General features: G+C 41.8%; 1 protein-coding gene across 2 annotated transcripts in view; it reads left to right on the top strand.

Moving 5' to 3' along the window:
- The first annotated feature begins 7,227 nt into the window (after nucleotides 1-7,227).
- HAPLN1 (hyaluronan and proteoglycan link protein 1) overlaps nucleotides 7,228-22,157 on the top strand; it is a 90,597-nt gene continuing 75,667 nt past the window's right edge. The window contains exon 1 of one of the 2 annotated variants that reach the window (XM_074952820.1): nucleotides 7,228-7,506. The gene's annotated coding sequence lies outside the window, so the exon portion shown is untranslated. Of the gene's footprint in view, nucleotides 7,600-22,157 lie in introns of both variants that reach the window. The other variant, XM_074952817.1, reaches the window with a different exon arrangement.

Here is a 22,157-nt window from a genome sequence, read left to right as displayed (position 1 = left end):
CACAAATCTGACATCAGGAATCATACCATTCAAAAACCAGTAGGAGAACAATTCAACCTCTCTAATCACTCAGTGACAGACTTAAAGGTGGCAATTTTGCAACAGAAAAGCTTCAAAAACAGACTCCAACGAGAAGCTGCTGAACTTGAATTAATATTCAAACCAGATACTATTAACTTAGGTTTGAACAGAGACTGGGAATGGCTCGGTCATTACACTAATTGAATCTATTTCCCCATGTTAAGTATCCTCACACCTTCATGTCAACTGTCCAAAATGGGCCATCGTGATTATCACCTTCAAAAGTTTTTTTTCCCCCTGCTGATAATAGCTCCTCTTAATTAATTAGCCTCTTACAGTTGGTATGGGTACTTCCGCCTTTTCGTGTTCTCTGTATGTATATCTTCTTACTATATGTTCCATTCTATGCATCCGATGAAGTGGGCTGTAGCCCACGAAAGCTTATGATCAAATAAATGTGTTCGTCTCTAAGGTGCCACAAGTACTACTGTTCTTTTTAGTGTTATTCCTGTGATTTTTTTTTTTTTAAACATCTGTGTTTGGTATTGTGACACTGAGCCTTGCTAAGACCAAGTCCTTGTGTAGATCTGGGCCTTAGAATCTAAATAGAGGACAGAGGACTATTGCTATTCCCATTTTACAGATAGGAACCAAGACACAGATTAAGTGATTTGCCCAAGGTCACACAGGAAGCAGAGCCAGAAATGAATCCAGAGTTCCTGAGTCAGAGCTTTAACCACCTCTCTACACTACTTTGGAATTAGAATTGCAGGGTGGACTTACAGTAGAGCAGTGCAGCTTTTAATATAGTAAATAAAATTAAATAAGTAGCAGATAATCAGAATGGATACTTATGAATTGATAACAATCCATCCAGTCAGTATAATTATGGGAGTACAATATTTCTTTTAAAAGGAGCGTAAACCCTGTGTCACCTTTTCAAGGGAACAAAAACACTGGTTGCTTGACAGAGGTGGTCTTCTAATAAGGTTACACAAGAGCTGTATATTTCTATGAATTAGCTACTTTGTGCCTTGGGAAAAGAGAGACCCCATCCATCAGAATATAGATCTTTCAATAACTGTACCTCCAATAAGCAACTGTTATTCTAACACTCCAACATAATATTGCATATAGTTTTTAATCACTAGGTCTAAAAGGATAGTCACTGAAGTAGAATGGCACATGCTGAACACCTTCTGCTTTGAATCTGTGCCTAGCTGATATTTTTGATAAATGCGTTAAGCTAGAATCTTGGCTAGGGCTCTAGCTGTTTTGCATTTTTGAGGTGCTCTAAGGAGACAACTGTGGATTCCCTGTGATTGAAGAGAAACCTGTGGTAAGACAGAACGGTGATAGCTCACACTACACCACCTTCTCCTTTCCATCCCCACATTAGAGGGCAGGGAGGGGGAAGGACAGAGTGCAGTGATTCTTGACAAGCACAGCAGACCCTATTGAACCGCTGCACCTTGTGTCACTTAGAGGGGTGCTTCAGCTGCTTTAAATTATGCCCGTGGAGCCCATTTCAGCCCCAGCTGGCCCACACTCAGAAGAGAAAAGGTGCTATAAACCACTGCTCTCCTCAGCATAAACTTGACACTTACAATAGCTAGCAGCAAACATTTGATACTATTTCATTATCTAGTTTTACGAACCCATAATGCACTGGATTGAATGTTATTTTTCAAGGTTTTCTAGATGTATTTACGTCAGACAACTTTTGTTTATTGTTCTCTAGTTACCTGAAACTGTTTTATAATTAGAAGATCTATTGAATAGCACTAAACTTTTATTTTCTGGATATAATTTTTTTTCTTTAATACCTTCTCATATAATAAATAGGGTTCTTAATACATCTCTTGCAGTGAAAAACACAGTAGAGTCATTAGGCCAGATCCTAAACAAGAGCTTTTCCCATTGGTGTAGGTACTCGATCTCCCGAAAAGGCAGTAGCTATGTCAACAGGAGAAGAAGCCCTCTCATCAACATAGTGCTGTCGACACCGGGGATTACGTCGGTATAACTCTGTCACTCAGGAGTACCGATTTTCCAAACTACTTAGTGACATAGTTATTTTGACATAAGTTGGTAGTGTAGACCAAGCCTTGGAAAGCTTCATAAATAAATGCATTGGGCCTGATTCTCCTCACATTTACACTAGTTTTCAACCACTGTAACTGACTTAATTACTCTTGCTTTACACTGGTGTGAGTGAGGCAAAGCAGGCCCATTATATTTAGTGCTAGGCAAAACTTTCATAAAACTTCAAACAGGATCTTGTTGCAGGAGTGGTGTGGAATCCTCTTCCATGTCTTCAGCATTCTTCCGTCTCCACTAAACACTACAAAGAGGGTTAAGATAGGTGAGACAATACCTTTTTACTGGACCGACGAGGGTTGTACTTTTGGAAAGGAGCAGGAGGCAAATTCTTCTTTCCTCTACAGGAGCCCTCTTTAGGGGAGCCTAAAATAATCTTTCCTTCCTCTACCCTGACACAGGTGTTGTCAACTGGGCAGAAGAGCTGATTGTTGTGTCTTGTTTCCAGCTCTCTTCCCCTCTCCCTTTACCAGCACTGGCGGGGAAGCTGGCTGCTATGTTGTCTGTCCCCAGTATGGGTCTCGAATGACAATAAGGATGCTCAATGCACACAGCTCGCCTTTAATGGGTGCTATTGTCCTTTTGGGATATCAGTAATGCCGTTCCTGATAACATCACGCCAATCCACCAGTCTGGCTGGATGCAGTATATTACAGCAATCTGTCAACCACTAACACCCCTTTTTGTTCTCAGAGTAGCAGCTGTGTTAGTCTGTATCCGCAAAAAGAAAAGGAGTACTTGTGGCACCTAAGAGACTAACAAATTTATTTGAGCCTAAGCTTTCGTGAGCTACAGCTCACTTCATCGGATGCATTCAGTGGAAAATACAGTGGGGAGATTTATATACACAGAGAACATGAAACAATGGGTGTTGCCATACACACTGTAACGAGAGTGACCAGGTAAGGTGAGCTATTACCAGTGGGTGGGGGGGAACCTTTTGTAGTGATAATCAAGGTGGGCCATTTCCAGCACTTGACAAGAACGTTCTTGTCAAGTGCTGGAAATGGCCCACCTTGATTATCACTACAAAAGGTTTTCTCTCTCCCCCCTCCTCCCCCCCCCCCCGCTGGTAATAGCTCACCTTACCTGATCACTCTCCTTACAGTGTGTATGGTAACACCCGTTGTTTCATGTTCTCGGTGTATATAAATCTCCCCATTGTATTTTCCACTGAACGCATCCGATGAAGTGAGCTGTAGCTCACAAAAGCTTATGCTCAAATAAATTTGTTAGTCTCTAAGGTGCCACAAGTCCTCCTTTTCTTTTTGTTCTATGACTCTGCAGTCATAGGTGTTAAGGGGCCATCCACCTTGAATGGTCCCTTCCAGTACCTGCTAACTATTTATGCTAAAGAATCTGTTCCTTTGTTGCATTTTGCTGTGATGGTGGGAGTACCTGTGCCAGACCTGAGCTCTGTGTGGCTGGAAAGCGGGACTCTTTCACCAGTAGAAATTGGTCCCATAAAAGATATTACCTCCCCATGTGTCTAGCACACCATTGGCTAGTCATCAGAGCACAGGCTGGGCACGCAGTCAGGGGCCTGAGTCTGGCTGGCCATGGCTTGATCAATGACCTTGGGGAAGTCTCTCTGACTTCACCTGTCTCTGCTTCCCAGCGTGTGGTGCGGACGGCCACTGCCGCCTTTGTGACGGGCTTTGCGCTCGGTCCAGGTGTAGTGTCTAGACTGCTCCCCTTCCGCCTGTTTGCTCAGAGCCCCGGCTCCCCCCGCATCGGGGCGGACTGAAGTGCGCGGGTCTGAGTCAGGGGGGGAAAGCGAAGCGGAGGCGGCGCTGGGGAACGGCAGCCGCGGGCTGGGCCTGGCTGAGACAATAGCGCCACCTACAGCTCCCGGCCCAGAACAGACCAAGCCCGCGGGGCTGGAGCTGCTCGGGGAAATGTTGCCGGCTGCCCCGCTTCTCCCGGCATCTCGCCCCAGCCTGGCTCCGGAGGGCCGCTCTAGGGCGCCTCGCTCAGCCACCTCCCGTCAGAGATTCGCCCCCCTCCCCCTCACCTCCACCCCAGGCTTTGTCCCGGCTCTGCTTCCCGGCTTTCTTAGCATCTCCCTGCTGTTTGATCTCCTTCCCCCCAGCTCTGCTGCTGTCCCCCCACCTGGCCCTTCCCCAACCCAGCGCTTCCCGAGGTGGGTGTCCACTCCCTGCCCCATCAAAGGTAGCTCTGTCATGGAAAGCCGCGGCTGTTTCCTCTCCAGCAAACGCTGCTTGCTCAAGGCGGGACTCAATGGGCCTATATGTGCTCCCTGGAGTTATAAATAAACCCCTGTTTGTTCTGGAGGGAGGCGTGTGGCCCGGGAGCTGTCTTCTCCACGGTTATTTTGGTGAAGAGACTATGTGTGTGTGCTTAGCTGGTTCTAATACTGGCCCCGGTGGCCCACTCCTCAATCACCCCCAAAGCATTCCTCTAGATAAACAGAGCCAGCTTGTCTAGCTCTCAGCAAAGGAATTATAATTGTTTAAATTACCACAGACACAAAAATCCCATACATATCAGGGCAAAACTAAAATGGGAGGGCTTGAGGTCAACTTTATTAGATGTCTCCTCAGCTTTGATTCCTTATTTGTGAGTTGGGGCCCATATTCTACTTTATTGGATGAACAAGGGCAAAAGATGGTTCCTTTTAAACTGTGGCCCCCAAGCCCACAAATTGTACTATCAAAACGCAAGTCTAGCTACTTCTATGGCATTACACAAAAAGCACAACAAAACAAACAAACAAGACAGCCCCCCCCACACACACACACACACAACCCTGCACTCTCAAGCATGAGCATGGCAAAACCCTGAACCAACACCTGAATCCAGCCAAATTTTGGTCCTGAGCCCCTATATCCTGATGCCTATATAGGTTCTGTCTGCTCCTATAGCACCAAGCAATTCCAGCCCCCCTGCATCCCAGAGTGAGTGACATAAAACATGGATCTGACAGGAATCCTGCAAGATCCATCCTCCATTAAGGTAACATAAGAACATAAGAAAGGCCATACTGGTTCAGACCAAAGGTCCATCCAGCCCAGTATCCTGTCTGCCAACAGTGGCCAATGCCAGGTGCCCCAGAGGAAGTGAACCTAACTGGTAATGATCAAGTGATCTCTCTCCTGCCATCCATCTCTACCCTCTGACAAACAGAGGCTTGGGACTCCATTCCTTACCCATTCTTGAATACAGCACAAACATAATCATTTGATGCAGTAGGAGAGATTCTAGACCATGATGTTACTATCCTCTCCTATAAAATAATTCCATGCATTGTGTTTCAGTAAAGTCACAATAACCCAAATCTGTCATCTTGATCTGTCTGGATACAAACAAATTTCATTCCATAACATGGGAATTTTGCAATTGGATTGGTCTATCAGATGAGAATGATCATATTATATGTAGTTTTAGTTGATCCACTCTTGACAGAGATTTTCAAAGCAGTCTAGGAGAATTAGAAACATCTTCAATTTAAATATTTTTACAATTAATGGAAGATGTGTCTAAATCCCTTAGATCTTCCATGATTTTTAATCCCATTTAAATGGAAGATGTGTGACTAGACTTCTTTGACAATCTCAGTGGCACAGGGCATAGCTTTTCTACTGTAAAAGGATAGCTACATTTACTGTCTCTCTAGAAAGAAAACCTCTTTCAGTTGGAAGGTATGGCCTGGACCTTGCTGGACACAGCCTTGTATTTGAATATTTTCAAGTGTTCATGTGTCAGAATGTATCAGGGACCAGTTTTTTATCGTGGAAACAGAACAGCTAAACTTAGTTTCTATTTGTGCAGTAAAGGTTAGAGGTTGGTGGTCAAAAATTTGTTGGATCTGGCAAGACCCAGGTGCCAGGTACATGCATTTGTACAAGTCTTGTGCCAGGATTTGTGGAATTTTCTAGTCCAGTAGTCTTGACAACATGTATTGCCTATTTTGATTGAACAATTTAGAGACTTGGGGGCCAAAAAATGGTAAGATCCAGCAGGCTTCAAGTGCTGGAATTCTGCTGATGCATCAGCATCTGGTTTTCTGCAGTGGAACTGCAGTAATTGCACTTCTGTGTTTAGCTGGTAAAATGGGGAGGGGGGGGGAGCGGGTGCGGGGGGGGGGGGGTTGGGGAAAACATCACTGACTGAATCCAAGAGAATCCAGGTGCTGGATACACGTTTTGCAGTGTTAATGTGCCAGTTTCCAACAGAGTCTGAGTTTTCTAGTATAACAAGTTTCAGAGTAGCAGCCGTGTTAGTCTGTATTCGCAAAAAGAAAACGGTGCCACAAGTACTCCTTTTCTTTTCTTTTCTTTTTTTCCTATTTACATTATATGATATGGGTCCAAAAGATGCCAAGATCTAGATGAATCCAGGTGCTAGATCTGGGTTTGTGTGCTGTTCAGATGCAGGGTTACATCAGGGACCAAACAAACAAACAAACAAACAAACAAACAAAAAACAAAAAAAAAACCCAAACAAACAAACATTAGTGCAGTAGTAGCATCTAGATTTCCACTCATTTCATGTCATGGAATTTGGCATAGTGAACCAGGTGAGGGACAACCATTGCATGGATCAAGCAGCTAGGTTTTTGCAACGCTCATCCCCCATGATAAGTCCGATATTTTTGGTGTCCTAGGAGCAGCGAGGCTGTTTTCTCTTTAGGGGGTTAGAATTGGGGCGCGGAGCCAGAATTTCGCCAGATCCAGGTTTTTGTGACACTCTTGCTGTGGGTCAGTGAGGCTCTCCTTTTTGTAATAATTGAGGCTTGAGTTGTTCTCTGGTTTGATTGTACAGTTTGGGGCTTGGGACCAAAAACCAGCAAGATCCAGTTAGATCCAGCTTTCCCCTTCTCCTCTTATCTCACCGCTTCACTCACTTTCTTTTCCAGAAAAGAGCATCTTCCCATCTTTAGATATAAAGGGGAAAAGGGCTTGGGGGGATGGAGAGACAAGTTGTGCCAAGTATCGTGTTTCGGAGGGTGTCACGCACTCTCACTTGAGTGATCCCTTCCTGTGAAAAAACTCTGTCAACTGCTCACTTGGCTTTTAACCTGGGGCGTGCGTGTGGTGTGAGGGAAATTTTTAGCTGCCGAGGAGGGCAGGACATCAGGACACTCACAGAGAGGAGGACGTCAGGACAGATGTGAAGGGACAGTGCGTTGTATTGAGACTCCGCGGTGTTCCAGCCTCTCTGGGCACTCATTCCTGGGGTTTGAATGCGCGTTGGGCTGTAATTAAGAGCTCTTGAAGGCGTACTTAACTTGTGACGTGGTGCTTTTCTTTCCCTCTCGGTGAGAAAGTGGCTCCCTCTTCCCTGAATCAGGACCTCTGCCATTCAGAGCCACAAAGAGCCATTCTGGACATATACTTACACACACGCACACACAAACTTAAGGTGAGCACCAAAAACTTCCTCTGCATTTTGTGTCCTCCGTTCCCAACTGCTGGGGAGTTTTGAGAGCATCTTAACTTTGGAGCTCTGGAAAAGGTAAAAACAAATCAATTTTTTTCGGGGGGTGGGGAGACTTTCTTTCAGCTGTATGGTATCCAGCAGGTAACGTCTCAAGGCATCAGCTATGATAGTGTACTAAAGGGATTTTGAAGAGATCTAGTTTGGCAAAAGTGGGAGAGAGAGCTTGAAACTGACTACCCTCCGTTTATCTGACTTTAAGTGCGCCGTGTTAACAGATGAGATGAGGGATCATATTGCAACCGCAGATTCTGTTTGGAATATGAAAATGGTATAGTTTAGTCCACTGGCTTTCTCCTGTGAGATTATACATTTCACAGAGATTAAGGTTTCCGAGAGGTAACTTCCCCATCTGTTAAAATCCCATAAAGAGTTTACAGGACTTGGGAAGGGGAGGATAGTGTGGGTTGAATGAAAAGCTGAAGAGCTGTGAATGTGTTTGTCCCACCCATTGCTTTAGGTCTGATCGTATTAGGTGGGGAAGGAATCTGATATGATCCATAGGATTTTTTTTCCCCAACATATATTGCCTATTGTCAACGGAAACTTGAGATAACATATCTTTTGGGCACAGGCTTTTTTATTATCTCCACTTTAACAAGAACGCTAGGTTGCTGTAGTGTCATGAAAGTTAAATCTCTGAGATTTATCGATGCTATAATAGCTATGTAGCCGCAAAAAGTGTTTATTTGCTTTTCATTCTTAAAAGTAGAAAACTCTCATTCCAAATGCTCCTCATGCCAAAATCAGAAGTGTTGGCTATGGATGGTTGAGATGCAAGTGTTTAGTTGGAAAGAACTTGTATAATGTGTTCAAATTAAGTTGTCATAATGCGTTACATTCCTTTATCCCTGGAAAAATACACAATACAGATATTGCAATTAGGAATTTTCAGTGTGGAATGTGTACATGGATATGTTCCAGTATGACGTCACACAGTCAAACAACCTTTGAAGAGTTTCTTGAAAGTTAGCAGTACTTGGGAAAAAAAATCATATGAATTAATGTCTGAAGTTGAATGCAATATTGATTCACTACAAATGAACTTTACTAAAATGTAATGAGTTTTTAATATTTATGCAGTCATGTTTCATTGAGTATAAGTATGAAGTTAGCAATACAATTTTCATTAGTTTTGTTAATGATAAGAGAAACTTAACATATGATATCTGAAAATATAGATGCCGAAGAAGCATAACTGGTGAGGGTACACCATCTTGATAAAGCTGTTCTGAGGAGCCAAGCTCCACTGAGTTTAACTGGCTAAGGTTCTTGCCCATATGTACAATCTTTTAATGTAAAAAATATATGTAATATTTTATTTCAGATTCGCTGTCCACTGAACTGACAATCACTATAAAAGGGAAAAATTGAGTTCAGTGGAGAACAACTGCTTTCTTAAGTGAAATAAATAATAAAGTCAATGCAGTAATCAAGACATTGCTGGTCTGCAATGAAAATGAGCCAAAAGGCCTGTCTTCCTAATAAGAGCCCTGAATATCTGAGGAGTTTGAAAGGAGAAAAACCATTTTGTTATGAAGTGAAGCATTTAGCTGCAACAATTTTCTGTTTCAGAGAAATGACTGACAGTATAATTCAAAAGTATTGAAGAGATTTGCACAGTAAAGAATCATTTCATTATATCCCTGATGGGTTGTTTCCTCTCACTTTCTTTTGGCAGGGTTAACACAGCTAGTGCTTGTAAGAAGGGTCTAAGTAGTACACCGAGTTGCGCTTATGCAGGATGGTTTCCAAAAATACAGATTTGAGAGGATCCTAACATGCTTTATATCCTTATTACTCAGTGTGTAATAAGGGGTGGGAAGGGTGTTTTCTGGCAGATTGGGAAGACTCCAGAGTCTTAATGTGGACTTAATGTAGAAATGTGACAGGAAAAGGGTATTGGAGTCTCTATGCATGGGCTTTGGAGCCAAGAGAGCTGAATTCAAATCCTGACTTGCTTTGTGACCTTGATCAAAATCACTTAACCTCCCTACTCCTCTATAAAATGGGGAAAATAACATTGGTCCATCCTTTATGAAGTGCTTGGAGATCTTCTGGTGAAAAGTGATTACACAAGTGCAACGTGTTATTATTGGTATCATATATCTTAATCGTATTGAGAGATATAGTAAGTAATGACAAGACCTAAGCACTTTGGTCTGAATTAATATTTGTTTCTTTTTATATGCTTTTCTACTGAAGTGGTACCTAAATTATCATTAGATGTTGAAATACTATGCACTTAATATATTGCATTTTTAAACCAACAATTTATCCTATCAATTAAAATTCCCAGAAAATTAAATGTAAATTTTTGAAAAAATCATTTTCAGATGACAAGCTTCTTCTGTTGTTTGTAAGGAATTATTAGACATTCTGGCTCCACTGTGAGTAACTGTAGAATACAGTCATGCACTTGAAAAGGTAGCTTGTAATTTGTAGGTAACAAAATGTTCTTTGGGGTAAAAATGTCTGAATATATTTAGGATTTCAATCAATGGCATTTAAGGAGGATTAGAGGAAACAGCTGGCTAAATAAATATTAGGTGTAGGGTGGATTCAATGGTATAAATTAATAATGCTGTTCTTTATTTACTCTATGAATGGGAGGTTTTGTGAAGATAAGATGACTTAAACGTGGTCACTGTATGCCACCTAGTGGATGCTGCAAATTGGGCTTTCACTACAGTATCATCTTCTATTTTTTTAACTATCCACACATCTGTAACTAATCTAGTGCATTACTTAACAATAACAAGTCAACTTTATTCAGTATAAGCATAAGAGGCACCAGCTAACTTTGTGTGTGTGTGTGTGTGTGTGTGTGTGTGTGTGAAATGCCAGTTGGTTGCAGTAAAGCTCAGTTTAATTCTAGTTTAACATAATTTGACACCAATAGAGCTTTAGCTGTTTCCAAGGGATAATTAAATCATGCAGTAACTAATACCCACAGCTCACATATAGTCAGGCATTTACTGTATTTTAAGCATATATTAAAGAAGTGAAGTGTTTAGGGCTTTTGTGCTAATATTACAACAGGAAGGGATAATGATCAGCAGTAAGTTTTTCAAAGTTACCTCCAGCAGTGCTTCCAAAAACTCCTTTACCAAGCAGAATGTGGTGCTAATAAAACTATTGTTTGGCACTAAATATTTCTTTCCTTGCCAGCAATAGGCAAGGGAAATATTTGATCATTTCCCCAGAAAAGGTCCTCAGCCTCTCCCCCTCCCTTTTCCTGATTCTCCCCCCATCTTTTTCCTCTCTGCTCCCCAGCCTCCCTAATGTTCTTTCCTTCCCTTGGATCTCTCCATCTCTTCCCTTCATTAGGGAAGGGGACTATGTCTCTTGGTCCACTGGTTTCCTCATTCAGGTATAGATCCTCAGCTGATGTAAATTGCCATTGCTCCATGGAAGTTAATGGAGTGGTGAGAACTTATACCAGCTGAGAATCTGCCCCTCAGTCTGAACTTTGGGAGTGGGCTTCCAGACCATGTCATCTTCTGACTACCTGCCTATCCATAACTCAAGTGGCAACCACTGAAACCTGGCCTATGGAGCCAACTACAAGTCTCATTTCTGGGAGGCACAGCAAAGCATCCTCAATTCAAGACTACTCAATCTTGTGGGATCAGGCCCTATACACTTCAGCCACCCCGACTTTTGTCACAGTCTGAATAGTAAAGCAAATGGCAATGCTGACACTGTATAGAGCAAACTGTCCTTTTCATTCACAGAGCTTCAAAACAGGTTCTTTGTTTCTCTGTAATTAGCACAACAGAGTGGAAACCTTGAACATGATCAGTTGCTCTGAAAACAAACATTTAAAAGAAGCATTAAGAAATCACAGAACAGTAATCTGTCTGAAGCCTCCACTGGGTGCTTTGAAAAGTTTTCTCAAGAGCTGTAGTAGGCTGTTAACGTGACGCCTGAGCTAATGGCTGGAGCTGGGGGGGGGGAGAGGGAGGGGGGAATTTGCTCTCCCATTAATCAGGCAATTTAAGTTGGAGAAGATAAAATGGCTCATCAGAAAACGTGCTAATTGATTTGATTCCATGCTTCATAGCTGGAGTAGCCTGGAATTGAGAACAGTTGGAAACACCACTGGGAATCAAACCCAAATCGAAGTAAAGAGAATCCTTGATAGGCCATAAAGTCTGTCCCACAGTAAAGCTTTTTTACTAATGGCACATTGAGCCACCGTCATTCTTCTGCAGCAGTGCACATCAGATATAATGACAGAATCTACATCATTAATCATGTGATAGAATGAAAATAAAATCATTGGAACAGAAAATTGTTATTGGATATGTACCTCCCGCTTGAAAAAAAAATGTCATCTTGACATTTATCTAATAGCAAGAGACTATTATCTTGCAACAGCATTCCATTAACAGTATCTCTTAATTATTTTAAAGGCTTACAGGATACAAGGAACATATGGGCAATGGAGACAGGTTAGATTAGAGATGTGTTTGGCAGAAATCTGAGTAGCAGAAAACAAATGCTTTGATGGAGAAGAGAGAAAAATTATTTAGTGATGGTTCAAATTTAGGGTTGATCATTTTCAGCCCACATTTTTACAAGGTGATGGATGTATTAATGAAGCCTTTCCATTTTTAGTGTTATGTTACCAATATTGTATTTCCTGGTGAGTTATCAAATCAGCTAAACTGTATCAAAAAAATCCTAATTCATTATACTAAATTATAATGATATCTATGAAAGATTTATAATATATTTTCTTTACTCTCTATGGTGCCTTACACATGGTAATGCCATATATATATGTGGGCATATATATGCATGCATATATATTACCATGTCTGAGGCACCATAAAGGATATGGAATATATATATGGGGCAGGGGAGGATGTGCGCCCTCAAGCATACTCCCTTTTGGAACGTGTAATTTGTTCATCAGATCCTGGTGATTGAAAATCTATTGTTTTAAATTTCAGGCTGTGTCTGGTTTTTGGTTTTCAGCACATTGGCTATTACTTTCAATGTTTTTAAACTGGCATCTCCCTTGTTCCCATGGTTGGTGGCCAGCGCTGCTTGTCACTGTTTTGAAACCCATCTCCATGAAACCCATGGCACAGTGCAGCTTCATTCACTTAGGGCCAGATCCTACAAACCACCATATGAGTAGCTTTGCTCACATGAGCACTCAATTGAAATTCATGGGAACTCTAATGGGATTTAAAGGAGGCTACCCATGTGAGTAAAGTTGCCTGCATAAGTGTTTGTAGGATTCTGGTCCTTTATTCACAAGTTGGATGAACAAAAAGAAATATGTACAATTCCAGTCCTGCAAAACTTTATGTACATTGGTAATTCCATTGACTTCTGTACAGCTGCTCTTGTGAGTAAAGTTATGCATGTGTTTAAAGGTTTGCAGGGCTAGGGCCTAAAATGGTTATATCTGTAATCAGTGAATATATATGCTTAATATGTGAATTGACTTTACTTAGGCTGGCAGTATGAGAAAATATTGAAAGGCTAAATTGCTGAAGCAACTCAAAAATTGAAAATGAATAACTGTTCAGCTATTCAGGTTTCAGAGTAGCAGCCGTGTTAGTCTGTATTCGCAAAAAGGAAAGGAGTATTTTCAGCACCTTAGAGACTAACCAATTTATTTGAGCATAAGCTTTCGTGAGCTACAGCTCACTTCATCGGATGCATTCAGTGGAAAATACAGTGCGGAGATTTATATACATAGAGAAGATGAAACAATGGGTGTTACCATACACACTGTAACCAGAGTGATCACTTAAGGTGAGCTATTACCAGCAGGAGAGCGGGGAGGTGGGAACCTTTTGTAGTGATAATCAAGGTGGCCATTTCCAGCAGTTGACAAGAAAGTCTGAGGAACAGTTGGGGTTGGGGGGGATAAACATGGGGAAATAGTTTTACTTTGTGTAATGACCCATCCACTCCCAGTCTCTATTCAAGCCTAAGTTAATTGTATCCAGTTTGCAAATTAATTCCAATTCAGCAGTCTCTCGCTGGAGTGTTTTTGAAATTTTTTTGTTGAAGTATTGCCACTTTTAGGTCTGTTATCGAGTGACCAGAGAGATTGAAGTGTTCTCCAACTGGTTTTTGAATGTTATCATTCTTGACGTCTGATTTGAGTCCATTTATTCTTTTACGTAGAGACTGTCCAGTGTGGCCAATGTACATGGCAGAGGGGCATTGCTGGCACATGAGGGCATATATCACATTGGTAGATGTGCAGATGAACGAGCCTCTGATAGTGTGGCTGATGTGATTAGGCCCTATGATGGTGTCCCCTTAATAGATAAGTGGACTCAATTGGCAACGGACTTTGTTGCAAGGATAGGTTCCTGGGTTAGTGGTTCTGTTGTGTGGTGTGTGGTTGCTGGTGAGTATTTGCTTCAGGTTGGGGGGCTGTCTGTAAGCTATTCATATTTAAGAAAATCTGACTCTGACTGAAGTCTTGCACACATGTTCTGTACTTTACTTCCCAGAATATCAATGTCAACGTTAATTTTACCACTAAAAATCTGCATAATTCAATAAATGAAATAAAACTCCATATAATATTTAAAAATACATGTAGAATATTAAAGATACATTCCAAAGTTTTTGGTGTCTGTAGTAACATAAATGTGAACATATTATAACATTCAATCCAAAATAAAGTTTTAAAAGTGGCATATCAGAAAGAATAATTCAACTAGGCGGTGTAATTATTAGACTTAAATTCCAATTACTTCTTACTCTAGCTACAGCTACACTATTTATTTGTTTGTAACACTATATCATTACTGTACTGCCACCTTGTGGCAGCAACACAACACTGCAAACAACTTATACCAGTATTTTTACTTTACAGGTATAGCTCACGAAAGCTTATGCTCAAATAAATTTGTTAGTCTCCAAGGTGCCACAAGTCCTCCTTTTCTTTTTGCAAATACAGACTAACATGGCTGCTACTCTGAAATAATAGAGAAGTTTCATATTTTAAATGTAATGTCCAAACAGAAAAACTAATGAAAATATATAATTGTTCTTCTTACATTAAATGTGCTTCAAATTTCTAGAAATCTGGAACATGTCAGGTTATGCCTACTCATAGGAACTTAAGCTACTGCATATCCTTGGTAATATAGTATTCTTCTTTATTCTTACAAATGATTGCTCCTAACTGGATTTCATTGTGCACTGACTAGTCAGACAGATTTTTTACTAACCCACTGTTATGCATTGCTTTTGGATCACTGTATTACTGAAAATAAAACTTTATTTATGTGGGTGGATGATCGTGTGTATGCGTGACATACATGCACACACATATATAAGCTCTCCTGCTGCTCTAATGTATTCTGGAGACCGGATGAGCACTTCAGTACCAAAGAAATGATGGGAGGGAGAGGAAGAATGCAAAGTTGGCCTAAGGCCACCTTTCAGTTCCTTTCTAGATTTTATTTTTAAAGTTATATTATTACAGTATTTATTAAAACTATTTAGAATGATTTGTTTAAATCTGGTCAGAGTGGGTCAAGTTCTGTTCATACTTATGTTGGTTTAAATCCAGAGTAACTCCACTGACACAGTGGAATTTCTTCGGAGTTGCACCAAAGTGAGAACCTATATAGGCTCTCTGTCTCTCCAGAAACCACCGGTGCCGCCATATTAAAAAGTGGTGTGAACCAGGGGTGAAAAATGTGCCTTTAGACCTGAAAATGCATGGAGAGGACCATCAACAGGATAATAAAATGTCTGCGCATGAGGCCAAACGTCTCCCTTTACCACCAGTGGTTGCACCACCAGTTGGTATTTTACCAAATAAAATTAATCCTGAATTTCTTTCATTCCCTGTTCATAATTGAATACCTATTTAAAACACTGACAGTGAGTAGTTCTTCCTAGTCCATTGTATTTGCCTGTGGGAAAAGATGCCATAGCCTCATAACACAGTGAGCTCCATTTTGATTTACTTGTATTGCTTTGCTAGTAGTTTTGTCCACTAAGTGTCACTTTCGTTCTTGATATTTTTAATGTGCAATTTATCCCAGGAATTCCCCCTCCACCCACCCCAGCTCAGCTGTTGCATCTGCTTTTCAATGAATTCCTGCTTTTGACACATTTATTTTCCAGATGAGTTAACTGAAGTACAATGGGATAGAGTTTCAAAAGTAGCCTCTATACCAGGCATGGGCAAACTATGGCCTGTGGGCCACATCTGGCCCACAAGACGATTTAATCCAGCTCTCGAGCTCCAGCTTGGAAGTGGGGTTGGGGACTGCTCCGCGTCCACGTGCCGTGGCTCCGTGCAGTTCCTGAAAGCAGCGGCATATCCCCTCTCCGGCTCCTATGTGTAGGGGCAGCAAGAGGGCTCTGAGCACTGCCCCACCCCAAGTGCTGCCCCTGCAGCTCCCATTGGCCAGGAACTGTGTCCAATGGGAGCTGCAGGGCAGTGCCTGCGGATGGGCAGCGCCTGGCCATGCTTCCGCTTAGGAGCCGGAAGGGGGACATGCCGCTGCTTCCCCTCCCACACCTTGAACTCCTCATTTCTAGCCCCACCCCAGAGCCCACACCGCCAGCCAGAGCTGTTACTCCCTCCTGCACTCCAACCCCAATTTCATGAGCATTCATGGCCCACCATACAATTTCCATACCCAGATGTGGTCCTTGGGCCAAAAAGTTTGCCCATCCCTGCTCTATACTCTAGTTGAGCCTGAACTTTCATGTGCATTAACAGCATACCAATTTAGAAAGATGTAATCAGACGTCTGATTGCTTGGGGGAAATTTTCAAAGGCAGAAAAGGCAGTTAGGACTGGGGAGACAATTCTTTTTGAAAATCGATGGGAATTTAACACCTCACTCTCATCTGAAAAATCTCCCCCCTCCCCCCCTTCAACCTGCATGCTATAATATGAGTTTTTACATGTTCAAAATTGCAGGGGTTTAGAAGATGGGTTGAGGTTCCTTTGAAAATGTAGCCTAACAATTTCAGAAGACTTCCACGGGGTCATACAGTGAGTGTCTCCTCCAGGAAAGGATTGCTACCTGTTGTCTGTACCCATTTAACTACATGATCTTCTCAGCTACATTTCAGCTCCCATCTGACTCCAAAATAACTAACTCTAATCGAAATAAATGTACCCAAAGAGTTATTCTTTTTATCTCATATTGAAATTCTGAGATGACATGAAAAAGGAATCTTTGTCTATTCTTTTCACTGCATTCAAGCATTCATCATGGGAAATGGGTTGATAGAAAGTTTAGATTGACTATACTTCAGAAAGGATAAATATCAGCAAAAATGTAGAGGTAATTAGGAGATAATGTCACTTGAATAGAGCATTGTCACAGGATAATGTTCTCCTGCTAACAGAGGAATAGCTATACCATTTATGGAAAATACTGTAAATGTCAAAACAAAGCAGAGACATTTATTTGCAAACCAGAGGACATTGATCCTGTAAAATTGTTCAGTGATCATGATTTTTATTTTTGGTACACCAGATGATTGATGCAGATGCTGTTGTTTTATCCAAGGGTTGTTGGGACGGTATTGCACCACTACTGAATAGCTTCATTTTGTTTGACTTTCAACTTTCTCCTGGTATTACAGCATGGAAATATGTCTACTTCCTCTGGCTGATTGGGGGTTTGTGCAAATCTATATATAGTTCTGTGGTATAGAGTGTACAAAAATCTATCTCAGAAACACTCTATCCTCTTTGTTGAAAGTGTCATGCAGTGACTCATCTTTTATTATATAGGAAACTTCCAGTGAATCGGTAATTTACATATTTTATATACTCTCTGTCAGTCATTTTTATTTCTGTGATCACTATACAATTTTATAGGGTGTCGTTCATATAAAAGGATAATAAAAACTGCAAGGAAACAGCAGCCTGCTCATGGGGCAAAAACTTTTGATCACAAACAGCAGCTGAAGGGAGGGTGGCTGTGTGGCTGGCAGGAGCCGGTTTAGCACCCAACCTAAGTTTAGCCTCAGAGCTGCTCTAAATTATGCCAGTTAACAGCAGTCCCCAAAAGGCTGTTATACCCATTCCAGAGCTCTGGTTCTATCCCCTCCTGTCCCCCTGGCACCAGGGTCAGGAGGGTGTGGCATAGACAAAGCTACACTGTCTCTTCATGAATCAGGGATTCCTTCATGTCCAATTAGGGGAAGCTTACAGTCCTTTCATACTGCTCCAGGGCTGTAGCATGAGCAATAATCTGGCCCTACTACTGTGATTAAGGGTTTGCAGGCTCAGGGCCTAGCTGTATACTGTGCAATATGCAAATACGATTTCCAATATGCAAAATAGGCAAATTAAGGGTTTTCTTCAGCCCACAACTACTACTGACGTTGCTCCTTTTTCTTAGGTGTCTCTTTTGCAAGTGGCCATTTATAACTTGCAAATTTCGACAAAATGAAGATACCACCGCTGGTCTTATGCAGATGCATAAACACCTTGTATATGGGAATGAAAATCATGGGGATGATATGGGGGATTAAAGCTGGCATCACGGCGGAGAGCATCTGGCTCATATTTTACAAACATGACAGTTTAAATTTAGCGTAAAATATAGTGTCAGATTCCCCAGGAACTGCAATGGGCAGTGTGGCCCACTCTTGCAATTCTCATATGTAGTGTGTTTTTAGATCCCCAGCTTCTGGAGTCATATGATTATATGAGAAGCTCAATTTCCATTTAAAATAAAAGTTTCTAGCCTTCATGCCTGCAGAAAAAAATTTGAACATGTGAACCCTAAAGTTTAAAAAACCAGGAGGCAAATAAATAAAAAACCCTCAACATTTATCATTTTAAAAATCTCATTATTTTTAGCTGATCTAATGATTTTTCAATGCTTGGGGTTGTCAGTTCTAGAAGGGAGACTTTTAAAATTCCTACAGTCAAACTCTATTCTGCATTATTTCAATATGTATCAATTGGGGTCATGGGAATACTACCAAGGGAGTCATTAATTTTGGCTAAAATGGGATGGGTACCTTCCCACTCTTGGATATTCCGTAGGAGGTGGGGGCAATATGAGATAATAGTAAATCTCTCTGACTAACAGCTCCTTTAATCTGGGGATTATTCTGAGGGAAAAAGAAAGGGCCATGCAACCAGAAGTTCATACTTTACCAACCACATCAAGCATTATGATTGGGGTTGGCTTACAAAGAAGGACTCCAAAGAAGAGGGAAACTGAAGCTGCAAAACTCTCTTCCCCAAACAACACAACAGAGATGGGGAAAGAAAGCTCCCATTTCCAGGTAAATATTTTTTAAGACATTGCCCAGTCCCATTCTCTAGTTTTAGCTAGTTCCAGATGATCTCATTTTCATGAGCTCCCTTCCCTAAGGCAGCTCTTCGATTACTCCCTCCCCATGCAGCTTTGAATTGTTTTTGGCTTTGACTTTCAGTCCAGCTCCTCCCACTAAATAGAAAGCTATGGATATGTCATATTTGATTCAGTGCAGAAAGCATCTTTTGTGTGCCATGTAATCTTTAACCCCACAATGCCAAGGCCCCACCACTTCACATGGGATACATTCCTGAACAGTGACTAGAGTAAGCCAAATAGAATTGACCCTGGTACCACTTTCTTCAATATGAAATAAAACAACATAAGAATATGTCCAAAAACACAGGTGCACAAAGTAGATAAGTTAAGAGCAAGGTAGAGATCACTGCACAATTTAGTACAATTTTCCATTTAATTGCTAGAGGAAATTATAGTATAATTACTAATCAAGGAACTTGAGTGATATTCCAAGCTCCATCACTTTGCTGCATATTAACTATCTGCCACTGGGATTGAGAACTTCTCCACGCAGACTGTAGTGCCAGCAAAGTACTTGCAGGGAACCATTATTTCTATGGAGTTAATACCTTGCCATTTAAGAGTGGTAATTGTAGCTGCTACGCCATCAGAGAGAATATAGAATAATATGAATTGGAAAGAGCACACAGGGATCTGTGAACAGACATTATTTATTTTCTTTTAATTATTTCCCTTATCTATTAATTGTTCTGGAGAGGAAGGATAGCCCAGCAGCTAAGGCATTAGCTTGGGACTCTGAAAACCCAACCCTAATTCTCCGTTTAGCCAGACTTCCAGCGTGACCTTGAGCAAACCATGTAGGTCCTCATGGGGAGAGTTAGAGCCCTCAAAAAAGCCAGCACACTGAGCAGGGATCTGCTAACCCATATACAGCCAGAATAACTGGTGTTATGTGAGTGAAATGCATGGAGTCTGGGTTATTACATTCACCTCCCACATGCCAAAGCAAGAGGTGGGACCTAAGCCCCTCCCCACAAAGGGAGTTTGATGCCCAATGCCAGGCCCGAGAGAGGTGCCTTTCTCCACTTGGGGTTCACAATTGTGAACCCTCTCTTGGAGTTGGGCACCTAAGTGAGGTTAATGGGGTTTTGTTTATGGAAAATGGGATGAGGAGGTGACGTTGCAGTGGTTATAACCTTATAAGAAGGGGTTGAGGCACTCACCCAGGATGTATGGTATCCAGGTTCAAAGCTCAACACTGTCTGATGTAGAGCAGAGATGAACTTGGCCCTCTGACCCTCCCACGTAAATGCCCTAACCACTGGGCTATGGGGTAGTCTGGGGCAGGTGTCTCTCCATCTGAAGCTGTTCTATTTTGTATAAATAATTAAATATTCACTCACCCAGAGAGTGCATTAGAATGACTTTGTAGCCCGCTGGGAGATGGGAGACCCAGGTCCAATGAATGAGTGAGTGCTCTCACCACTGGGCTCCTCTTCCAGCATCTTTTATACAGAATTAGGCATGCTGTGAACATGCCTGCTGGATCAGGCCCCAAAAGGCAAGATAAGTGAGGACAGTTTGTAGATCCTGTTGGGGCGCATGTGTGAGTTCGGTAAAGAGCTGCTGGGTGTCAGGACTTCAGTGGCTTCACACATGCCCACACCCCAAAATTTAGACACCTCGGGGACTTTATCAGTGTAAACTTAGGCACTAAGGGATCTTAGGTACCTACAGGGTTAGGCACCAGCTGAGAAGTGATTTTGTGAATGCCAGTGACACCTACATGTTGGAATTATGTACCTAACATGGCAGTTAGGTGCCTAAGTCCCCTTTACAAATTCTATCCTCTGTGCCTCTGTCCCCCATCTGCCAAACGGGGATATAGCACTTCCCTACCTCGGAGGGTGTTGTCAAAATAAACACATTAAAAATTGTGAGGCACTCAGCTACTGTGGTAGTGTGGGGTCAGATAAGTACCTTAGTTAGATTGAATATAGCACCCAGAGAGTTTGCTGTAAAAATAGATCATGATACCTGCCCCCAAAACCTTATAACTTAATTTTAGACAAAGTATAACAAATGACCAAGAGGAGAAGTGGAGAAAGGGCAAATAAGCTCACACTTATTCAATGTAGTTGTGCACACATCTTAGCGGCCCAAGATAATGCGGTTTAAAAAAAAAACCCATATGTAATAATTACAATAATGAATTGTTGTCCCATATGGACAATTCTATTCATCTTTTAAATACAGGGGACCTGATTTGTCATCCTGGTTTGGGACCATTTTATGCCCACTTCATACTCACTTTGCAGAGGTGTAAATGACTACACGAGGAGGAAGACAGTGAAGAGTTAGGTCCAAAATGTTTGACGCATTCAGGTTATTGTTCCATACAAAAAGACAATCCTAGCTCATATTTGGCTGAAAATGGTCATGTGGTGAGTCAGTAACTTTCCACTGTTTACTTCTTCAAAGGTTAATACAGTGGCCTGAAAAATGTTACACAATTACCGTAGATTGCATATGCAAATGTCTTTCAGCTGGTGGCTTGGAGGCTATAATAGATCTTTCTGACCTTCTAACTTCATTTCCCCTTTAGTAGTTTAAAAATAGTTAATGTACAAATTCGTGGCTAAAGGGGGGAGATTTCTATATATTTTTGAAAATATTCAGAATGGATGAAATAAATTATTTCATTTTGATGAACGCCAACTTCCCCTCTCAGGTCTGTAAATTTTGCTCCCCATCTCAGCTCAATGGGTTACCGTCATTGTTACTGGCACATTGACAATAATTTTTACATCCTTGTACCAAAGAAAGGATTCAACCCCCTGGTGAGGTGATCTCCTCCCTGGGATGCCATCAGAGGAAGGCTGATTTAAGCTAGAAGATGTGCTGACTCTCCCTGATGCCCTGGCTATATCCCCACCCCAGTCAGTGTTGCCCACTTTTGTGGCAGCACTGGTTGGCTCCAAGCCCTCAGTGGAGCAGGAGTTGTGGGTGGGATTGTGCCATCAGCCCTCTCTCAGGCAGACTTTCCTTCTTTGGCATAAAGTGTAGCTGGTCTGAGTAATTAATGTAGGCCCAATCCTGGCAATCAGCACAAGGTCAGAACACCAAGATTTGCTCTGGTGATTTGCACAGGAACCCGAGGAAGGGAATTCTCCCTACTGGGTCCATGCAGTATTCCCGTAAGGCACAGCAGCCCCCATACTACCTGCATCCCCACTGCCCTGGGTTGCAGTGGCTTATGGATCACCAGGATGCAGATGTGTGCATAAATTACACACA

The sequence above is a fragment of the Natator depressus genome, chromosome 5 (genome assembly GCF_965152275.1).
Source record: "Natator depressus isolate rNatDep1 chromosome 5, rNatDep2.hap1, whole genome shotgun sequence".
In the NCBI taxonomy this organism is placed as follows: domain Eukaryota; kingdom Metazoa; phylum Chordata; order Testudines; family Cheloniidae; genus Natator; species Natator depressus.
The sequence above is the reverse complement of the archived record's forward strand: the minus strand, read 5'-3'. Positions and strand labels throughout refer to the sequence as shown.